The sequence below is a fragment of the Zootermopsis nevadensis genome, unplaced genomic scaffold, assembly GCF_977971745.1.
Source record: "Zootermopsis nevadensis isolate Lab colony 2312 unplaced genomic scaffold, Znev_1.0 Znev_ptg000023l, whole genome shotgun sequence".
Lineage (NCBI taxonomy): Eukaryota > Metazoa > Arthropoda > Insecta > Blattodea > Termopsidae > Zootermopsis > Zootermopsis nevadensis.
The window spans coordinates 7,373,004-7,395,757 of NW_028259155.1; the positions used below are offsets into that span (position 1 = coordinate 7,373,004).

Consider the following 22,754-nt stretch of genomic DNA (forward strand, 5'->3'; position numbering starts at 1 on the left):
AAGCTCTTTCAAGAAACGAAATTTAAAATTTCTCTACATTCAAAGAAACAACAGATGACAGGGGGCACACGTGAACGTACAAATCATGAAAAGTTAGTGTTCGCCGGCCATGCATACAGAAGGAAAGAATTATTAGGTTTATTAGTGAGTTAGTCATGCAGAAAGAATGATAATTTGTACGATTCACGTGTGGAGTCAGCCATCAAATAATTTTATATCAAAATCTGACGTCACGTCAAAGTTTAATTTACGTGACGTCAGCAGCAGGGGATTTGACAGTTACTGCTCTTACTCAGTCGCACCTCGTAGGTATGAGAACTCCGTATTTGTTTTCAGTTTATTTAATGCTTTCGGTCTCTACATTTTTAACTGCTGTTTTTTTTTACAGTGAATTCTTAATATCTACAGTAATTGAGGGTTAAAGTAGTGCAGATGATTACAAATAATGGAAAATCCAAGAATCTATGCTACATTCAGCTCTGAAATCCACTTCGGTATTACTTAGAAGTAATGCTATAGACTTGTGTTCTTCTGACTGTTGATGGTTTCATCATTTTTTGGTTTTATAAGCTGCTCGTAGAATCAGAACTGCTAACAAAATGGACTAATTTATTTAAAATTTTTTCCAAGTGTCACGGAAGAGTTTCCTTAGACTTCTGTAGTTTGTTTCATTGCTGAAACCACATTTATCTCCCCCTCGCTTTTTTAACAGAATCTTGCAACATAAAATGAATAGTAGTAAATAACACTGTGGCATGTTATGTGTAAATAATTTCCTTATTTTGGAATTTATCCAATATCTATTGAGAGTTTACATTTTGAAGAAAGTTGCGTCCTTCAAGAATGATTTCTTAAACTATTTAAAAAACTTACGACGATGGATAAGGCCATAATAGAAAGATTAGTAAAAACGGCCATGTTCATAGAATCTTCTGTACTTGATATTTTCGTGATTAGTTGAGTACATTGACTGCAGATGGCAGTTGTTTGGAATGAGGATAGATAATTTATGTAGTTCATTGATTTTTGGCAAGAGATGTATGTCTGAGCAGAGTCTAACAAATCATTTTCTGTTTGCAATTGTTATGATGATTAAATTCCACTATCCTAATTCTTGCTTTGTTTCCCACTTCTGTCCAGAGAAGAAAGTGTCTACAGTAATAATTAAGTTTCTTTAAGATGGTAAAGTTGCGTCATATTGTGATATAATAAGTATATATTAAATCTTGTCCGTCTAATCACAATAATTCTTATTAAATATTACAATAATTAACATTTCAACATTTATATATACAGAACAACATCGAGTGTGTTATTAAAAATGGAATAAAAATCTGAAAAAGAACATCGTTTGATATCTGGTAAAAAAATCTGATAAAAATGTACGCTAGCATAATGTATGAAAATTGTATTTGAATTAATTATCGTTTTGAAGCTTTATATAATTATATTCACCTGAGGATGGTTCTTTTAGGAACTGAAACATGTCGTGAAACATGAAAAATGATGGTCTAATGTAAATCGAATATTTCGATAAAGAACATCATTTAATATTTTAAATGTTAATTATTGTAATATTTTAATATTTAATAAGAATTATTGTGATTAGACGGACAAGATTTAATATATACTTAAGTTTCTTTGTACAATTTTATGTTGCAGGGTTTGTTTTTTAAATATTCCAATTCCTTGGCATATTGCCTGGTACAGTCATCAAAGCTTATAATTTAATCGGTTACTATTCAGTATCTCTAATTGCAGATGCTCAAGCTTGGTAGGTTTCATTCATACAGAAATCATTCACAAAATTTGATAAGCCAATCCAAAATTCAAGTAGCCGTGGGCACAGAAATTAGAAAGTAGTGATTGGTTTTATGAAGAAGCACCATTGGGATAAGTGTGATGTGGTGGCATGCTAAATAGTGTTGAAATGCAATGTGCTGAATTCTTCCATCAATCGGGCGTTCTCCTTGTCAGTAGTCAAGGCGTCAGCATTGTAGCTTCTTGGCGGATCCAGTACGGATGTGTTGCCATCAGGCTCTAACCTCTTCAGGTTTGTGAAATCTCAGCTGAAGGATGCTGTTCTGAAGATCATTCCAGGAGATGGTTTTGAGTGGTACTTCCAAGAACTGTACAGCTGACAACGAAGTGTATAGTTGCCCAAGGACAGTACTTTGAGGGCAGTGTTCAGTAATCTCAAATTTAAATCATCGGTTGGTGACAATAAATCCATATCAGAATTTTCTGAACCAACTTTATTAATGGAATGCAGCATTCCCTTCACAAATTGGACCCAGTTTCTTAATTGTCTTAATATAAAAATATAAGATGAGATAACTTTCCTTTTGAAGTAAATAGGGTTACAATCTTAACTGGATCATCACTTCGACTGCATGGAATCAAAATATTACGTACACTAGCAGACCTTTCCTTTTTAGTATGCAATTTCTTAATTATAAAAAGGAAGCACGGCTATGTACGAATTCTCTTTAAAATCTTTTTAAGTTTATTTAAAAAGTGAATTTGTACAATAAATGTAAGAGCATTATGGCAATATGAAGTCATGGGAAAAAACCCATCTGGTCGGGTTAAGCGTCTAGACCAGGGGTCGGCAAACTACGGCCCGCGGGCTAAGAACGGATTTTACATATTTAAATTCTTTGAAATTTCAAAGTACGCGCTATAACGAAATTTCAAGAGAAGAATCTAACAGAATTCTATAAATGTCTTCCAAGCAATGAATACGGTCAACTAAGATCATATGCTCGGGGATTTATATCTGTATTTGGCAGCGCCTACCTGTGTGAAAAGACATTTTCGAAGATGAAATATGTAAAATCTCAATACAGGTCAGCGTTAACGGATGAACATTTACAATCAATTTCGATGTTAGGGAGTACTGAATCTAAACCTCAGTTTGGTGAAATGATATCTCATAACAGGCAATTCCATTCTTCTCATTAGTAGAGCTGTATTTCAAACAATTGTAGTCTACTTATTATTATTACGTTACATTTTGTTCAATAAATTTGTTAAAACTTGTTTTGTTTTTTTGTTACATAAGTAGGCTTACCTATATAAATATCCTCGAGTTTGCCTCTTGGCCCTTTAGATAAAATGTTTGCCGACCCCTGGTCCAGACATGTGGACAGGCTGATTGAAGACAACAGGTTTGCAGATGCACCTCACCATTGCTTTCTGAACTGTTACTCTCAGTCTGAAGTCCTGGAAGCAAGCAATTTAATTTATCACAGATTTTTCTTGAAACGTTGATGTCAACTCAGCTGTCAAGTAATTCCCTACTCATGGAACCTCAATGGCCAGTACTGTCAAGAACGGCCCAATGCTTGATCCTAACTATAATGTCCATGTTACATTCAAACATTCTCCTTAAGACACATTTCAGTATGAAGCTGTCGTCTGTGACCGACATAAAACAAAACTGCAAACGAATATCGCATGCGAATGAGTTTTTTACGAAGTCACACTAACAATATTTTTCTAGTGCATTCTTAGTTCCTTGCCATTCTCAATGCCTCTAGATGTATATATGTTGTACATATGAAGATGACATTTGGATTATTCAAATTAACAATTTAAAGTTTTATAGGAAATGGTCTGACAACATTTGTGAATGAACAGTTAGTAACATGTGTTCTCTGAACTGAGCAGGTAAGTGTGAATAATGAATTGAGGAGAACAAAATGTCAAGTGCATCTTATTATTTCCACTGACTTCAAGTCAATATTCATGTTCACGTCACACACCCTGGAGCACATGCATAACCACCTATCCTATCAATTGACTGGTGTGGAAATGTTTGGGCACAATTGGACTGGTTTAGAGAGATCTCTGCATGTTTTGACAACAAATGGAAATAATGAATTCTTCTCAGGCTACCAGCCATATCAGGTAGTTGAGAGTTTTGAGAACCATTTGTCCTCATTCTCAGTGTACTGAAGTAATGGTAGCCCAAGAATAATTCATTATACTTAATTACCAGTATTTTTTCCATAACGAACTTCCCTCTCCGAGTGTCAGGTTTGTGTATGAGGCTTCGTCAGAACACATCAGCACTGAATCTGTAAGAAGTAGAATGTTGTGTTGATTTTGCAGGATCAATCCCATTCAGTGCACATGTACCACTGTTCCTGTCAGTGCATCTAAAACTCAGTTTTTGGAATAATCAATAACTGCATTGTGTTCCCTTGCTTTCACATCATCAAATGATTTTACTTTCAGGGCTTCTTTAAATTCAGAAACAGATACGAGTCACATGGAGTCAATTAGACGCCATCTCAGTCGTGGAATACATACTGTGTTTAGCAAAGTACTGCTGCATGAGCTAGGCCGAGTGGGAAGGAGCGTTGTCGTGGTGAATTTGCCACTTGTCAGCTGTTCACAGCATGCTGGCACAAGGACTGGCTAATTCAGACATTAGGTGGTTCTCAGGAGTATTTGCAGATAAAAATTATGTGCCTATCAGCTTGTCTGCATGTAACAACCTGAGAACTGCTGAACAGGGTTTCATCATATCAGATGCTCGGCAGGTTTTGCAAACATGTCTAAATGTTTGAAACTGGACAACCATTACAGGCAAATATCTACATGCCTTTCTGTGCATGAAAATGATGGGAAATCCCCAGCCAGCCAAAGAATCACATTAGGAAATTCTCTCACCCAGCAAATGTGCAGGCCGGAAAAGGTCATTGGTGCCTTCCATTCAAAAAGGGCCGATTCCACTGAATAAGCCAGAATTGGTATGACTAGTGAATTTCGTGTCTTGCTCAGAACACTTTTTTCCCTTCTACATAGCGTTGAATAAGAGGACCATCGTGAATAATGAATTGGAAAGGATGTGTAAGGAAGCGGTCGTGGCCTAATTTAAGGTATTCCAGAATTTGCCTGGAGGGACTGTCACTCCTTGTGCATGCCAGCATTTGAAAGTGTAATTTTTGTTATCTTTCATGAAAGTAATTACATTAATTAATGTAAATTATCCTATTATTTTATTCTAACAATATGGGGGCTATTATATGTGGGCGAATCTAGATCATAGGCTCTTACTGTGACTGAAAATATTAAACTGTTACTTGTTAAGCATGGAGAGTGATTGGGGGGGGGGGGGGGAGATGGTAAATATCCACCAATATTTTACCATAGCTCTAGATTGTGGTAAATACTTAGCTTCAAGTCAATGGTGTCCGTTTGATGGCCCCTTAGGGCCAGTCTAGATCGGAGTCTTCCTGCTGCAAGAAATCGAATGCCAATCTAGTCCGCAGCACACCCACTACAATGAGAGCCTGTCGTGACCTTTGGTTTCTATCATGTAGCAGTCTATATTATGCCTGTCCTTTTGAGGTCGATAGAATATTAAAATATATCAACTCCACCCTTGCAATAACCCAACAGACCAGTGTTTCATGCCAATTGTTTAGACGCTTCTAATGTTTATCGGAGTGAGAAAAGGTAAACCTTTACGACTGGAACTGAATTCCTGAGTCAGAATCAATCTGGAGGCGGCAGCTAAAAAAATGCTCTTGCCCTCCCAGGAATTGTGCCCGGTTGTCTCGGCTGCAACTTGGTCTCTATACAGCGAGAGCTAACTGGCTCCATATCATGGTTAGCACTATTCACTAAACCTGAAAGGGTTATAAAACAAAATAAAATCAAAAGGGTGTGTTCTTAAACTCCATATTAGGTGGAGAAGCAGTGCTTCTGGGGACCAATGAATTGTTAAAAAGGTGTTGATGGCAAGAATACAAACTACCTTACTGGAAATTGAATCTGGGAGTACGGGGAACATCGAGTCATTTCTACGGAATTACTATCACAAACACATTACAGCATCCACACTGAGGAACAGAGAGGTAATAAGACATTGGAATAGCTAAATCCAATCTTTCTTAACAGTTTCCATAATACACCTAATTTTCTGTATCTCTAAAGGTGTTTCAGAACATTATCTGTCAGGCACTGCCTAATAACTGATCAAAAAATTTAATCCCTTAAGTCATATTCTCTATGAATAGTAATGTATCTCCTCACTCTAACAAGAATATGTCAGTGTGTTATAACTTGTTCCTAGGTGCACGCAAGAGAGTCAACTTTATGCTCTGAGCAGTGAAGACCTCCGAGCACCACTTGCATAAAAATTAATCTAACCCACATGATGATGAGGTAAGGCATCTGGCTTCCTTCTGTCCATAGCCTTTCATAATTCAGAGCTCAAATGGGTCCACTCATTCTTTGAACTACACCATAATATTAGACAGCTTCTGAGGATTAAAATTGTATGACTGCACTGTAAGTCCTACCTCCAGGACCTTCTTTCTGTGGTGGCCAGAAACAGTTTTAAGTTTCTTACCATCAGCATGAGTTATGTTCTTATTAACATCATTCTGACTTCTGTTTCAAAGAAATTATGTTTGAATAATTCAGATCAGTGCACTATACCTCTTCTGACATTATGGAACACAGAAACCATTTATTTCAAGTGCTCTGATTAACCAACAAAATTATCAAACCTGTGAAACTATGAGAGTCCTTAAGGAGCCTCTACATACAGCATATAACCTACATAAGCTAATCTTTCCATAAAAACAATCGATGCTTTAAAGTTTGAAATGTTGAATGAAAAATATAGGAAACCTAAGGAGCTTTGACAGTAAGGATCAGAGAAAGTGTACAAGCCCATACATACAAACTGGTTTATTGTACAATACAAACTTCTACAATCACTTACAATTTATGGCTACTAATGGTTTCCTTCTGTAGACTGAATGTGCTGATAGACACCCATTAATGTTGTCCCCAAATTCACACAAAACAGATATATAATGTATTTTACAACTTTAAATATATGCCCCCTCTTTGGAGGACTAGCAATTCCAACATGAAGAGCAACATCTTAATTGTCAGCCAACCAATAGGAAGTACCTTACCAGGCATAAGACTGAACTGAAATGGGGTTCTTTAGTACAAATTTTGGTGTTAGGATTCTGCTGCAAGTGCAGTTCCCACTTCACCTCACACACGGTGTCTTCACACAAAAGAAAGAATTGAGTAAAAGTCGTGCAAAATTTCTGAATGATTCCTTCACCAAACGTGACAACAGTCTGGTCAGGGTGTGAGAATGCTGAGCCCAGGACTTCATGGAAGCACTGCCTGGTGTGTGGCTTCTACAGCCTGTTCTGAAATAAATGTGACTCCTTGGGGCAAAATAAATACCCATTCCCACACAAAAAACAAACGCCTTAACATGTGACCAACAGGAATATGTCTTCCCTCAAAATTCCTAATTTTTCAACAAAATGAAACTATACAATATGTGGATAGCCTTTTTCATACAAAGTCATTATACATCCAATTACTACAAAATCAGACAGTCTGATTTTTGTATCACACTCTCTTTCACACATCCAAGATACATCACAGCCTTTTCTATTTATCTCTCGTTGGCTTACGGGTTTTTACACCGCGCCAGAGGCCACGTAATATCTTCTTGGCTTACGGGTTTTTCACACCACGCCAGAGGCCATGCACACTCATTCAAAATCATTCTCTTGGGTTTCAGTAGGGAAATATTAAACCAAATACAATAATTTCAGATTTAGATAAAGTCACAGATTTAGATAAAGTCACAATGTTAATGCATCTCCAAAACTCTAATTACAGCCAACATTCGGCTTGCCATGACAGCTCCTGGTCAACATTCTCACTTATGTGAACACACTTTTCCTTTGTCGTAAAGAACTTCCTACATTAAGACACTTTCTTTAAATGGCATTGATTTAACTGTACGGCTAAGTGACAAATAAAATTAGGAAATACAGAGTGATCAAAAAGTCAAGCAACCTGTTCCTGACACACGGTCTAAAATTAATAAAAAAATAAATTACATTGAAATAAAAAACACATTATGTCTCAGAAATATCCACTGTGCTCAGCAATTCACGCATCCATTCTTTAAATCATGTCTGAAAAGGCCAGTGAAGTGCAACTTTGTTATAGAAATGGTTCATGTGACAATATTCTCGATTTGTTTGGCACAGGCGAATCAGAAAATGTATCATTCAGAAAAGGTAAGTTCAAGCGAGATGCCATATGGTGTTTGACGACGAGCACTCGTTACACTTATGAAAAAGATATCTTTGCACTTACACTGCTAGAAAACAACAGACTGTTGTATGTAAGGAGCTTACTACATGACGTGACCTCAGTGGGTTTTCTTGCGTGAATTTAGTAAAAAACTAAACTGAACATAAAATTACACATGAATTACTCAACTACATCTCACTCTCAGTGTCTGCTCAAACCCAAAGTATAAACACATCAGGTAATATGTAAGACTTGAGGTTCTCACAGCGGTGAGTATGAAGATATCCGTCTTCTGGGTTATTGCGTTGTGTAGTCCGGTCGATGTTAACCAACGTTTCAGAGGTCATACTGCCTCCGTCATCAGGGCGATGAACAGCGCAATAACCCAGAAGACGGATATCTTCACATCAGGTAATAGTTTTGACACCAAAGAAACATTCAATCTTAGTGTGACTTAGTTCCACACAGTTTTGTTCTGCAAGGCTGAAGCAAGAAATATGAATGGCCCACAAAAGGCTTTTCTGTTCCATCTTGGCTTATGGAATGGAGCTCACAGCGGTTGCTGCTTCTTCATCTCAGGTGAGTGCTTGGCTCATCCACGCTGACTTGTGCTGATGCCTTTACCCCTCCATCTAGTCTGGTTAAACACCAATTCCCTTTACACTTACACACTCCTATATAACACAGATTGGTAACTGGCACAGTACACATTAAAACAATGGAAACTTTCATCCAGAACTTGACGGTTTAAGGCTTTCAGTTTCATTTGTAAATCCTCAACACTGGCATCTTTAAACTGAAATTCACTAAAATCCATAAAGCTTTCACCAAATTAATTAGCTGAGTGTATAAAATTCCTCTTTCGAAATCCACTGATGGCTGATACTGATTCATTGTGATAACAGTTGTGCAGTGAGTTTGTCAGGGCAAAATACATTAATTTCTACAGTCAATAATCTGCCAGTGTACTAGTAGGCCATGTGGGATTTGAGGTTTTCATGGCGGTGAGTCTGAAGATTCCAGTCTTCAGGGTTGTTGTGCTGTGTAATCTGGTGGATGTCCAACATTTCAGAGGTCCATGCTGCCTCCATCATCATGGCGATGAATAAGCCATGTGAGCGGAAAGCGCTAGATTTATAGGAACAGGACATAGAGTGAGGTCCGAAAGACAGCCCTTTTGAGGGCCTCAGGGGTCCATCTGCTGGGACACACAGGAGTTGGGTGATCAAGATGCGGGGTGAAGCAGGAGAGTGGAAGGGAGCACTGGTCAGGGCAAGATTTGTCTGGAAAAGGGCAGAGTATTGGTCGGTGGAATGCTTCCAGAGCCTTAAGAGAGAGTGACTGAGAGGCTTCCATGACAGGCTCAGGCGAAGTTCATCCTCCCTGTTGATGTTATTGGGATGCAATTCAATTTTGATGGCATCCCTGATCATCTGATCCATGTATCCAGATCTTGTCGACAGGATAGAGGTGTCCTGGAGTTTGATGCGGTGGCATGGATTGTCTTTGTTTCTGTGTCAGTTGAAGGTGTTTTGTACACACGTCAAAATGATATGCGAGTAGGTTCAATAGCTTTCACTACAAAAGCCTTAGATTTAGAAGCAGTTTTCTTAGCTTCCACAAGATTATGATCCGTTGTTTTTTGGACTATGGCATATGAAAGCCCATACATTGCTCAAAGTATGAAGGATGCTGTATGACTGATGAAAAATGAAGGCTGGCAACCTTACAAAAGAAAGTCATTTGAACCTGGAAAACGATTTCTAATCCCTCCAAAGTAAAAAGTGGAAGCATAAGGTAGTCCTTGGAGTAACCATCAATCAAGTCAGATGGGCAGCCTACAATGTTGTTGAAGTTGAAGGGATAAATTATCCAATTTATTTATGAAAGTCAACGGCTGGTTGGTATTGGTGGTTGAAGAGTTAATTAAACCCCAAAGTCAACACTGAAAATGTGCTGCCTGCAAGTAAAATACAGTGCAAAGTGCCTGGAAACAATCCATCTGCAGAAATATTTTCTCAAACTGGGCCTACACCAGCAACCTCCATCATGCCCCCTCCCTGTGGTTCATGTGGTGGATTGTATTTGGACAACAATAAGAAGAAGAATGCTGTCAAATGGATTCACTGAAAGTGATGGATCAATTTCACTTCATGTGTGATGGGTGTGAGGACTCAGAAGACTGAATAATTACAGCACGTCCACAAAAGTGGTGGCAACGTCGATTTTGAAATTGCGCTAAACTAAACGACAATACGGGGTTACAGGCCAATCCCCTTTTTTTCAAACCAGGCCACGTTTCTTCACGTTTTGCATTCACTACCAAGAAAGCAATTAAAACTTGTACCGAAGAATTTACCTAATGACAATTGTTTATGTCACATATTAAAATTTAAAACTTGTTTTAAATTTATTAATTAAAGCAACTAATTCTGCTATCAGTATAAATAAGTTGATGTAAAATTATCACTCTTTATCTGACTCTAAAGCCAAAAGTATATTAATAAATTTGAGGAGATTGTCGATAAGTATTAGGATAAAAAAGTAACCTGAACTTTGATTTAAGTTACTCCCAGCGGTGAGTTCAATGATGGCTGTCTTCTGAGTTGCAACACCGTGTAGTCTGGTAGATGTTTTCTAGTGTTTCAGAAGTCCTTGCCGCCTCCATCACCACGGCGGTGAGTTACACGGTGCTAAACTCAGAAGACAAGTCAACTCATAACTTCAAATTACCGCACGTTTCCCCAGCCCTTGGTAACAGGCCATAGTGCAGTGAAAAAGGCTTTCAACTGCAACTAACTTTTGAGAATGCCTGTACCTGAAACTGTTGCCACAGTAGTCCGTACTCTCAAGACACGTCCTCAGCAACTCTTAGCAAGTTCCTCTGAAACAGAAAATATCCAGAAATGTTGGCTGGTGCCCCGTACCAGACTGGTGACTGCCGCGCCCCCAGACCTCGAAGATCGCAAAGTTCCATGGCTACACCACTTCTTCTCAGAAACAGCGCTGCTGGGAGGCTGAAACAAGAACAAAATCTGCGGGACACGAGGCTTATGCCTCACCGCTGCATTTGCTTATGTTAGTGTGATCTAAGGAAATTTAATTTCTGTCTGTTGTAACTAGAAAATTAGGAAACAGTGTGATCAACAATATCGACAAAGTAGGAATCAGTCCTATGATTTTGGTGAGTTGCAACTCTCGTACTTGGTACAACTCATGGTACCTATCGGCCAACTTCAGAGGCACGTCTGAGAATATCCAAATCTAATTTTGGTTCCCAATACATGGGCATCCACCGAAAAAAGTTGTGAGCACATGAAGACCATGAAGGAAAGAAAATCTGCAATCACTGGAGAATGTGTAGTGTCCAATCCATTTGTGTACAGGACTGGAAAGTGTACACAATTACATGCTAACGCAATAATAGTGAAAGTATAGAAGTTGTTTAAAGTGGCGGCCACTATGTTACAAGTTGGATAATTCAAAATGGTGAAGACTAGAATTCAGTTACAAAACATTTTGCTGTAGACCACTCTTTCCCACAAATAAATGACGTGGAAAATGAATTCTGTTACCTGTAAAAGCGATTATTTCTGCAGGAAGACTTTCAGGGAGGGACAGTGCGTCCATAAGGGTTACTCAGACCACGAATTGCTAATTCATATTTTTTTAAAACAAGTCCAACTGAGGTGTAATTTCGCGGTCTACATAATGGATAACGTGCGGTCCAAAAGTTTCCGGACTGAATTTTTTACCGCTTTTCTACCAACGCCATCTTCCGGACCGAGGTTGAACTACGTAGTAGAGACCCTTTCTGACAAGGGTGCAAAGTGGCGTTAGTGTCGGGTTGTCTCGTACGAGCAATTCTTGTTACGTGTGGCGATTAAACTTTGCTGTAAAGCCAATATTTCGGCTTCAAAGACTGTGGAGCTGATTCAGAAGGCTTACGGTGATGCAGCGTTGAGCCGAACAACAATTTTTGAGTGGCACAAACGGTTTCGACAGGGCAGGGAGTCAGTGAACGACGACGAACAAGTCGAACCGATAAAAACATTACCGCCGTCGCCAAAATGGTTCACCAAGATCGAAAAGTGACGTATCGGTTAATAGCAGACACACTTGGCATCCCGAAAACAGTGGCTCTGCGGATTTTAAGCGAAGATTTGCGAAAACGAAAACTGTGCGCCAGATTTGTCCCGCATGCCTTGGACGAGCGAGTTGTTAAACATGATTAACAGGGAAGAGAACTTTCTGGACAAGATCATTACAGGTGACGAGAGTTGGTGTTTTGCGTACGATCCCGAATTGCGCTTCCAAAAATCAAGAGTAAAGACGATGTTGATCGTGTGACCTGACAGCCAAGGCGTTGTGCACAAAGAGTTCGAGAAGCTGAGAACTCTTTTTGGGCAGAATAATGGACGTCGTCTGACAGAACACTAAATAATAATAACGGGGGACAGCACCTATCAACACAAAACCGCACAGGATACCTGAATCCCAAAAGGCGGAGGTAGAAAGACAAGTGACTAGACTGGTAGAAGAAGGAACAGTCCACTTTTGATAGGACCAAAGAAGTTAAGACGCGAGTGGAGAGGAAACCCAGAGGCCGGCGTCCGAAAGAGAAAACCGTAGGAAATGCACACCCACGTCCTGACACATCCGAGATATTGGATCAATTAGGAGAGTCCAAGTATTTTTCGTGCATGGACATGGTAATGGGACACCACCAGATCGAGCTCCGGGAAGGAGACAGAGAAAAAAACCCCGCAAGGTCACTGGGCCTACAAGAGACTACCTTTCGGGTTAAAGACGGCCCCAGCAACCTTTCAGTCTATGACGAACAACGTCCTAAGTGGCTTAACAGGTTCGTGTTCCTAGACGACGTAGTGGTACACGCGAACACCGTCTGTCTGTCCAATGGTGAGCCAAATTATTACAGTCCCGCCCTCTTTGTGTAATTCTAATATCCCCCAATCTATGCCTATCAAGGAACTTATTTTCGAGGTCACTTGCAACCACATTTTGTAACCCTGTGTCGAGTAGTGCGAAGGTCCAGGGTTGTAGTGGAGCGAAGAATAAACACATACGCGGATGTTAACAGTCTTTAGTGTAGTCCATCAATGTTTGCTCGATATTTATGCTCTGTGACGTAGTCCATAATATTTCCGTGGAATTTCTAGAAGCTTCCATCACTGAATTAAGTGTGTGACGCGTAACGATTTTGTAAATAGTTCGAACAAAGAAGTTTTGAGAGTTGTAATTAATAACTTGCTCTTAGTGTCATTTTAGTTTTAACATACGTGGTTAAGTTTGCAACCAACTTCGGTCAATAGAAAACGGAGAGGAAGCAGTAGGTAAGAAAGAGAACAAAGGAAAATTTCCACCAGTAAGCAGGTAGGGTAAGTTGCATGTAATTCATCAGTTGGAATTACAAGAGCTTGTTTTGAGCCTGAAAGCCAGATGGTGAGGTGTCACCCAGCAGATGGAAAGTACAGAGCCGGCCTCATGCTATACAGAGGGGACGTCGTGGCCCGGGAAGCCCACGCTTCCGAAGCGACCATCATGAATGAACGCTCGATCCACTTCGTGGACGGGTTTTCATCTCGCTTTACTGTTGGCATCAACTGTAGTTCCAGGAGACCTGGGAAAGGCACCGCGTGCACTCTGCATGCTATCCAATACGACCGCCATTGGAAAGGTCTTTGCTCAGATTAGGGAGGAGATCTGGCACCCCGGTGAACGGGATTGTGACGGAGAAGATTTGTAGATTTAGAGCGTGGCCTTGTCCAACCTATCAAGGTGGACTACGCCAACAACCCAAATTCACCTGTACATGCGTTGTACAGAAACAAAAAGGTTCATCAGAACACAGGTGAGTTTGAGGCATGTGACCCACTGGGTCTACGATGAGCGCTGTGTTTGTGGCTATCATGTGCTTAGGCATACCAATAGGTGATGATTTTCTGTGGTCACAGAAAACGGAGTTTTACCAGACCCCCGGAAGGTAGCAGTGATTGAAAACTTTCCAGGACCCACTTCTGCAAAACAGGTAAAGAGTTTTGTGGGAATGGCGTCTTACTACAGGAAATTTATCTCCAGGTTTAGCAAGATCGCAGTACCATTGCACGCCCTATTAAAAAGGGATGTACAATTCGTTTGGACGCCCGACCTAGAAAATGCCTTTCAGGCACTGAAGGGGAAATTGATTTCAAAACCCATATTGCAATACCCTGATTACTCTAAGGAATTTATACTAACAACAGATCAAGGCGATTCTGTAACAGGGAACAATAGGAAAGGATTTACCAATCGCCTACATTATTCGACAAGTGAGAAGGAGCTTTTGGCAATCGCATGGGGAGTAAAGCACTTCAGACCCTACCTTTAAGGACGGACATTTAAGATATCCAGTGACAACAAACCCTTAACATGGATCATGAACATCAAGGATCCGGGTTCGAGGTTACTGCGACGGCGAATCAAATTGCAGGAGTATGATCATGAAATTGTATATAAGGAAGGAGCTCTGAACACTAACGCAGACGCTCTAAGCAGAATCAATAGTGTAACCCTGGCTGGCAATGAAACGTGGGCAAAAAAAGGCACAAATCCTGTACGAATATCACGATGCTCCACTGGGAGGGCACCGGAGGTATGAACAAGACACATAGAGCCATAAAATCACAATATGAAAGAGAAAGTTGAGGACTACGTAAAACGCTGCCAGAGTTGTCAAATCAATAAGGTACTAAGTCCAAAGGTAAAAGTCCCCATGGAGATTACCACAACCGCGAGTAAGCCTTTCGAGATAAGTAGCCTTGATATAGTTGGTCCTCTAGCCGAGACCAAGAAGGGAAATAAATACGTATTAACGTTCCAGGATGAGCTCGGTAAATTCATAACGGCAATCCCTATCGTACACGGCAGGACTCTGAAACAGTCGCAAAAGAATTCGTAATGAACATTATTCTGAAAATGGGAACGCCTGAGAAAATCATGACTGATCAAGGGTCAAATTTTTTAAGTGAGGTCTTTAATCAAAAAGCTTCAAACAACTCCGTTCCATCCAGAAACCAATGGCGGTCTGGAACGCAGTCACACGGTGTTGAAAGAACACCTACGGCATTACACCAAGGAGGATCAGACGGATTGGGGCGAGTGGATTCCGTATGCTGTCTACGTCTATAACACATCGGTCCACACAGCTACTGGATATACCCCCTTTGAACTCATGTACGGTTTCAAGGCCTCCACGCCATCAATACTCAGGGGAAACCCTAGTGTACAATACAATACGACGATTTACTTATGGAATTAAAGAGCAGATTGCAAACCGCCCACAGCGTGGCTACGGAAAAGTTAGAAAATATAAAGACAAAACATCGAAGGATTTTACGCTGTTTGTGGGGGGACAAGGTCCTCCTGTACGACGAGACAGTGAAGCTCACAATGGCTGGGGCCCTATGAAATCATTAGCGTAGACAAGGTAAACGCTACCATTAGACATGAACAGGCTAAAACCCTTCGATTAAGAACAGTACTACAAACCGCCACGACCGAAATATACCTCGGTAAATGAATAAATCAATTTTGTCATAAGAAATAAGGGAAGAGAGTATTACATTGTGGAAAGAAAATGAGTTTACACACATTCATTCCTTTTACAGATGAGATCAAGATATATGTGGGTAATCGGAGCATTACTGATATACGCAGTTGGAACACGAAAGCCTGAACGACGGATTGGAATATACGGTGGAAAGATATGATGTCTCGCCAGGAATTTACTACGAGAACCTAGGAGAAGCCAGTTTATTATATAACACAGAGTGGAAGATTAATAGTTCACGTAGACTTAAAAGAGACAAATTCCGAAATAGAACGTGTTAACTCATTATGTCACGCCACTGAGGTTAGGAATTGGACAGATTGCAATCATTTTCGCGAAATGGCAAAAGATAGTTTTAACCGAATCCTAAAAAGTGAGGAACAAGTAGTCAAGGAGTTAATCGGAGACGGCCAAAGTTTAACTCGCAAGCGAAGAGGAATTTTAAATTTTGTGGGTGAAACTAGCAAATCTTATTAGGCACATTAGATAATGACGACGCAGAATATTATAACGAGCAAATTAGACGGTCCGAAGACAATTCTGAAGACCTGACTAGCCTTATGAAGCAGCAGCTCTCTATTGTCAAGGCATCACTGCGAACAACAAACGATAGTTTCCGATATGGAATATAATCGCAAATTAGTACAAGATGGGTTGACCTATTTAGATTATTGATCCAGTTCTCCTCGGATACGTTAGTACTTCTGAATACCTTCTAGACATATCTACGCTCTTCCTTGGCCAATGTTAAACCACTCACTTCAAAATATACCCTCACTCCAATGAATTTGGAAGTAAACATCATCAGAAGTTACACAACAACAGTAATTAAGTTTTAGTTTATAAGATTATAATTTTTAACTTTCAACTTTACACCTGAAGATGGTTCAATGTAACCGAAACATATAGTAAAAAGATGTACCAAATATGTAAATGATATTTTAATATCTTATGTATAAATTTTATTTATATACAATTGTGATTAGACGGAAAAAAACACGAATTAAATTTTAATTCACAATATGACGCAATTATATCAACCTATTTAGAAACGTTCACCTCAGAAACTCGAGCGCAACTAAACGTATTAACAGTTAAAATATCAATTGAAGGACATATCACACACGTTAATAACACTCTCAGCCCGATACAGAGGAATTTAAATCTTATAGTAGATAGTGTTTTAAATGCTCAGAAGGGTATTCTAAAACCACAGATAGTACCCCCTAGTTTACTAATAGAAACCTTAACGAAAAGTATTCCGTCTTTTCGTAAGGACACCGTGGCACCCTTCACATTGAACAAGGATGCAATGAATTTGGTTTATCCATCAAGAACAGTATTTTAGGGTACATAATAACTATACCTTTGGTAAACAGAGGAACATTAAGAGTGTTTAGACTGCTTCCATTACCAATATCGGTAGGAAATGATAAATGTGTATATAGAAACAGGGAATCCTATATTATTCAGTGACCAGTCCAGACAATTCTACTTCAAGACTAATCAAGATGAGCTTAGCCCACTGTAAGACACGAGAACCAAGGTCACTTGTGTGTAAACGACAACCGGTCATATCCAGTCACATGCAAGAATCTTGCGTCGGAAAACTATTACAGCCTAGAACAGACACACGGATTGCAAAAATCGCTCACACAGTTTGGACACAATTAGAAAAAAAAATAATGGCTGTATTTTATTCCTTCTAAGGAACCAATAGACACCATATTACAAGGGGTATAGCCAAGCAGCTGTACTGCAAACTACAACAAAGTATGGAGAAAACTTGTTATCCAAAGTGAAATCAAATTACGAATGCTCTGAAAATCTAGGTATTTCAATTAATCTTAGCAAAATTGATTTCGATATGAAATTTAAGCACGCGGTAACCCACGTACAAGACCTAAAGCTAGCCAGCTTCGAGGTCTCCGAAACTGCTCAAGGAACAAGAGTGGAAAAATTCACACATAAGCACGCATAACGCTTGCTCAGCAATTTTGTACGTTATTCTTGAAATACTTGTCTCGTACAAATCGTATAATTTCTTTTTGTTTCACTGAACAGATATAAGAACCTCAGAGCAGCGACAGACAGCACTGGGTTATCTTCAGACACCAGTGGAGCCAGTAAAATAGTCAACATAAACATAAAAACACGCAATGAGAGTTTAGCCGTAGGGCAGGAAGAGATTCATTCCTCTTCGAAACGACCACGTGCATCTGATAACTGTCTGTCCTTTCATTTGTTACGTCGTCTGACACGATCCCACTCAACCCCGTTGTGGTATTGAAGGAGATGGCCTGCTCCTACTTTTAGAGCGGGACGTACCCAAGGACGTTCCTACACGTTTTCCTGGGTTCTCATTAAGCAAGATAAAGAAATCGTCTTGAAACGTCAAGGAACTGGCGAATCTGAGGCATGCGACCCACTGGGTCTACGATGAGCGCTGTTTGTGAATTTGTATGCTATGATGTGCTTAGGCATAGCAATTGGTGGTGATTTTATTCCTTCTAAGGATCGCATCACTATCCTGTGTCCTCATAAGGAACCAATAGATACCATATTACAAGGCACGGGAAAACTTAACAATCAGATCGTCGTGATCACAAAGAATTAAAACTCAAAGTCACAAACCAATCGCGGCATCCAAGCAGAATCTCATTTCCGAAATGGAAAATAATACAAAAAAAGAACTTCATAAAGAATTCAACGCGTTAAAACACAAAACCGCACAGGATACCCGAATCCCAAAAGGCGGAGGTAGAAAGACAAGTGACTAGATTGGTAGAAGAAGGAACAGTCCACTTTTGATACGACCAAAGAAGTTAGACGCGAGTGGAGAGAAAACCCGGAGGCCGGCGTCCGAATGAGAAAACGGTGGGAAATGCACACCCACTTTCTGAAACATCCGAGATATCGGATCAATTAGGACAGTCCAAGTATTTTTCGTGCATGGACATGGTAATGGGACACCACCAGATCGAGCTCCGGGAAGGAGACAGAGAAAAAACCGCAAGGTCACTGGGCCTAAAAGAGATTATCTTTCGGGTTAAAGACGGCCCCAACACCTTTCAGTCTACAGTACTGAGCGAATTCGTTTCCAGACAACCATTCATATTCATTTTCCACGTGAATTTGATTCTACATAATCTGTGCAGTTGGAACACCGTCAAGTAGTCCACCAGAAAAAAATCTGCTCACATGGCATTGCATTGAGCAAAGAATAGGAAAATCAGGCTATGGTAAAAAAGACCGCGGTCTTCTGAGTCATCGCCATGGAAGCTGGACCTTCAGAAAATGAGTTAAGTGTGCTGGTCCTAAATCTACTCAGGATCAGCTGTCTGTTGGCTCACAGGAAGATCCAGCAGCACGTCCAAAGGGTAATTGTCCATCATTACTTCTTTCCTTGAGGCACCGGACTTGAATATTAAGAGATTTCAAAGCTCCAGTGGTGTGATTGGGGGCTCATCGTTCTGGCCGTACTCATTGGCTTAGGAAGCCAGGTGGCTTACTTATGGGCAAAGGGCGACAGAGACTGCAGTGTGTTCTATCCTGTGTTAACGGTCGTAATCTCCACCTCCATTATCCAGGTACGTGACGAGGAGCGGAGAAAGTGGGGCCAGAAGGAAACCAAAATAAATCAATGATAATGACAAGGAATAAAGATAAATGGCAGAGAGTGCAGGATTTAACAAGTGGGGAAATTTGTTATGAAAGAGAAAATACTTTCAAGTACCTAGGATCGGTATTAAGTGAAGGAAATGTTGATACATTGCGCATTTTATCTTCTTACTATAGTTGGGGGCATTACCAGCATTGCCGTTCATTCTATGATGCCCTCAGGTGGCAAGAATATAACGACTACCACGTGCCACACATTCCCCACATAGAAGCATTCCAGTGCTTTTTCTTGTTTGATACTGACAAAAGATCGGGGAGTCCTCGTTTAATCTGATGAGAGCCAGAATGTCAAAGTGAAGAAATTCAAGCAAGCGCGGGAATAACTATGACTCTCCACCTGGGAGGGTTACCAACAGGCTTTCAATGCTGAAAACAGAGCCTCGGACTTCGGAGAGTATGACCCCGCTCTTCGTCGTAGGCTTCGGCCACGGCAGGGGGCTACTAATGACGACGGCGTGGACATGGATAATGAGCTATTTATAATCAAGCTCCCGTTTCAATCTTATTCCTGCCCTACATGTCTCCGTAGTGGCAGGGGGAGCTATGTCGCACTTAGCCTAAGTGATATCATATTTCATCACAAAGACAAACACTCTGCTCTTCAATTAAACTTCCAGTGTGCGAAGTGCGACAAACTGTATCAAAGGAAGCACTCAGCTCTGTGCCACCTAGTCAAGTGCACTGCTTTAAAGACTGTTTTGCCCTACAAATGTCATCTATGCGAGGACTCGTTTGGTCTCAGCCAGCACAAGCGCCACCTTCATCCTCTGGCAAGAAATGCTGAAAGGCTGGCCTCAGTCCCGATGCCGAGAACTCCACCTTCGTCGGCTGGGAGAGTTTTCTCCCGGGAAGATACTGGAAATGACAGCTCCGACAGAGCCCTTCAGGCGAGCCACCGGGTACAACCCTTGAAACCCTCAATGATGAATATGAGCAGGTTAACGCTCTAAAATTAGAACCTGCATTAGACATGCAGGGAGAGTGCACTCCACCCAGAGATGTCCAAGTAAGTGCAGCTCTTCCTGAAAGCAGTATGAACACTACCCAGGGTGGGGATTCAGAGATAACTCAACCGGGTGACTGGAACCCACCCGCAGGAGATTTATAATCAATTATACGTAACCCCATTACTTCCGCTGTTAAGGAAGGGCATGAAGTCGAAGTGGGAACAAAATATGCAAATTGCATTTGAAGAACCGAGGCAAGGGTTCGCGATGAGCAGCCAGCCGTTCGCTATCCACACGGACGCTAGTGGCTACGCTATCGCTGCCACACTGTCGCAAACAGACAAGGACTAAACTTCGCAAATAGTCCCCACAGCTTCGCGCGTTTTGACGGCGGTACACCGTCTGTGAAAAAGAATTACTGGCAATAGTATACGCCTTGCAGAAGTTATATCTTCGGGAGAAAAGTTAAAATTCATTCCTACAAAGATGTGTGCTGACATGGATCCTCGAACTCCACGAATATGAATTAGAAATCTGCCATATTAAGGGATCCCAAAACCATTTCGCAGAAGCATTAAGTCGACACCCAGCTAGTCTGACAAAGGAAGAGATCAAAGAAAAGACGAGGCCAAATAAATTGATGGTCGCGCCACTAAACCTCCATGCAGACCAGTCCCTAAAACGGGAACTGAAAAACATAGACGACCACCAGACGCATTAAAGAAAAATTACGAATAGGAGTCGTCGATACACCGTTCACAAAGCAGTTGTGTATTGTAAAGGAGGAGGATTTACCTCCCGGAGAGCTTAGAAACAAAAGTCATAACTTCCGGTCATCGAACCCCGGACCAGGCAAGACCTTAAGGGCAATAGAGGGTTCATTCCAAGTCAAAACCCTTGGTAGGAAAGTGCGGCAAACCTTGGCTCACTGTGAAACCTGCCAACAAGTAAGTCTCCGAACAGAAGACTTGAAGTCGAATCCCAATCACACCTCCCAAAAAATCCAGAGAGCTTCTTAGCGTCGATCTGTATGGCCCCTTTACCGGTCGCACAGATGGGAATTAAATATATTTTTGTCTTCCGCAAGGTCTGATTTGCGAATTGGGTACCGTGATCAGAGAAAATGCATTAGGAATGTATTTTGACGTGATTTTATTCAAGCACGCTCGAGATCTCCTCCTATTCATTTAAAATTGTGAGAAGGCTTATTGCAGCGATGCGCTGTCTCTTACGAAAGTTTACCGCGGATTTAAATGACGTTCTTCCCTTCTGGAAGCTGTCGGTCTCCGCATTCCTGCTCGGAATCTGAGAGACTTTTCTACGTTCAGTTGCAGTTGGAGAGTCAGCAGTGGTGAAGACAAGACCAAGCGAATTAGAAGAGCACGAACTGTGAAGCCACTAGTTCAATTGCGATCATGGGATCAGCAGATGTTTTTGGCTTTCAACTATACAACGAAGATGGCCGATGAAATCTTCGTACTCAAAAACTAGCAAATTGGAGCTGCACCATGGAATATGCCAGAGGGTATCGGAACAGAGAGGTTTAGAGCTATCTCAATTCGACGAGACCTTCAGCCGTCAAACACGATTCGAAGGATGATTAAAACACAACGTTAATCGTGAAGTAAAACCGCATTACAAACGAGAGTTTTGGAGCGGACCAATGCAGCGATGAGCTTGACAGAATGCTAAATGCATGCTCGCATCTCGATCACCGTGATTGAGAGTGATCACAGAAGATCAGTTTAACTCATCACTAGTGTACAGTATTTGAGGATCGACCTATTGTTTCTCTTTCGTTCCGCATCTCAGGCTTGCCGGCTCGCTGTATGTTTTTGGAAGAAGTCTGGAAAGCCGTGGCCACTACAACGCTTCATCGAAAGAGACACGTGTGCAATGTTGATACATTGTGCATTGTACCTTCTTACTATAGCTGGGGGCATTACAAGCATTGCCGTTCATTCTATGATGCCCTCAGGTGGCAAGAATATGACTACCACGTGCCCTACATGCCCCACATATAGTGGTGATTAGGTAGAAGCATTCCAGTGCTCTAGAATTAGAACCTGCATTAGACATGCAGGGAGAGTGCACTCCACCCAGAGATGTCCAAGTAAGTGCAGCTCTTCCTGAAAGCAGTATGAACACTACCCAGGGTGGGGATTCAGAGTGGGAATCAGAGATAACACACCCGCAGGTCACCCAACAATTATCCCAATAATGGGTAGTCAGGACGACATTGCCCGGGGTGGGAGTTCAGAGTTAGAACTGGGGACCGATCGACTGGGTGACTGCAACCCGCCTGCAGATCACCCAAATGAACATGAGGATATTGACAGCATGTGGAGGGAGAGTCTTCGGGAATCACTCCTTGAGCTGGGGGGGGGGGAGATAGGTTCTCAAAGGATGCTGCGGAA

At 41.0% G+C, this 22,754-nt stretch overlaps 1 long non-coding RNA gene across 1 annotated transcript in view; it reads right to left on the bottom strand.

Moving 5' to 3' along the window:
* Nucleotides 1-325: 325 nt before the first annotated feature.
* LOC147872894 (uncharacterized) overlaps nucleotides 326-22,754 on the bottom strand; it is an 86,457-nt gene continuing 64,028 nt past the window's right edge. Inside the window, exons 9-11 of the long non-coding RNA XR_015536679.1 lie at nucleotides 4,001-4,082; nucleotides 3,074-3,225; nucleotides 326-2,137 (exon numbers count right to left, since the gene is read on the bottom strand). This is a non-coding gene — a long non-coding RNA (uncharacterized LOC147872894). The remainder of the gene's footprint in view (nucleotides 2,138-3,073; nucleotides 3,226-4,000; nucleotides 4,083-22,754) is intronic.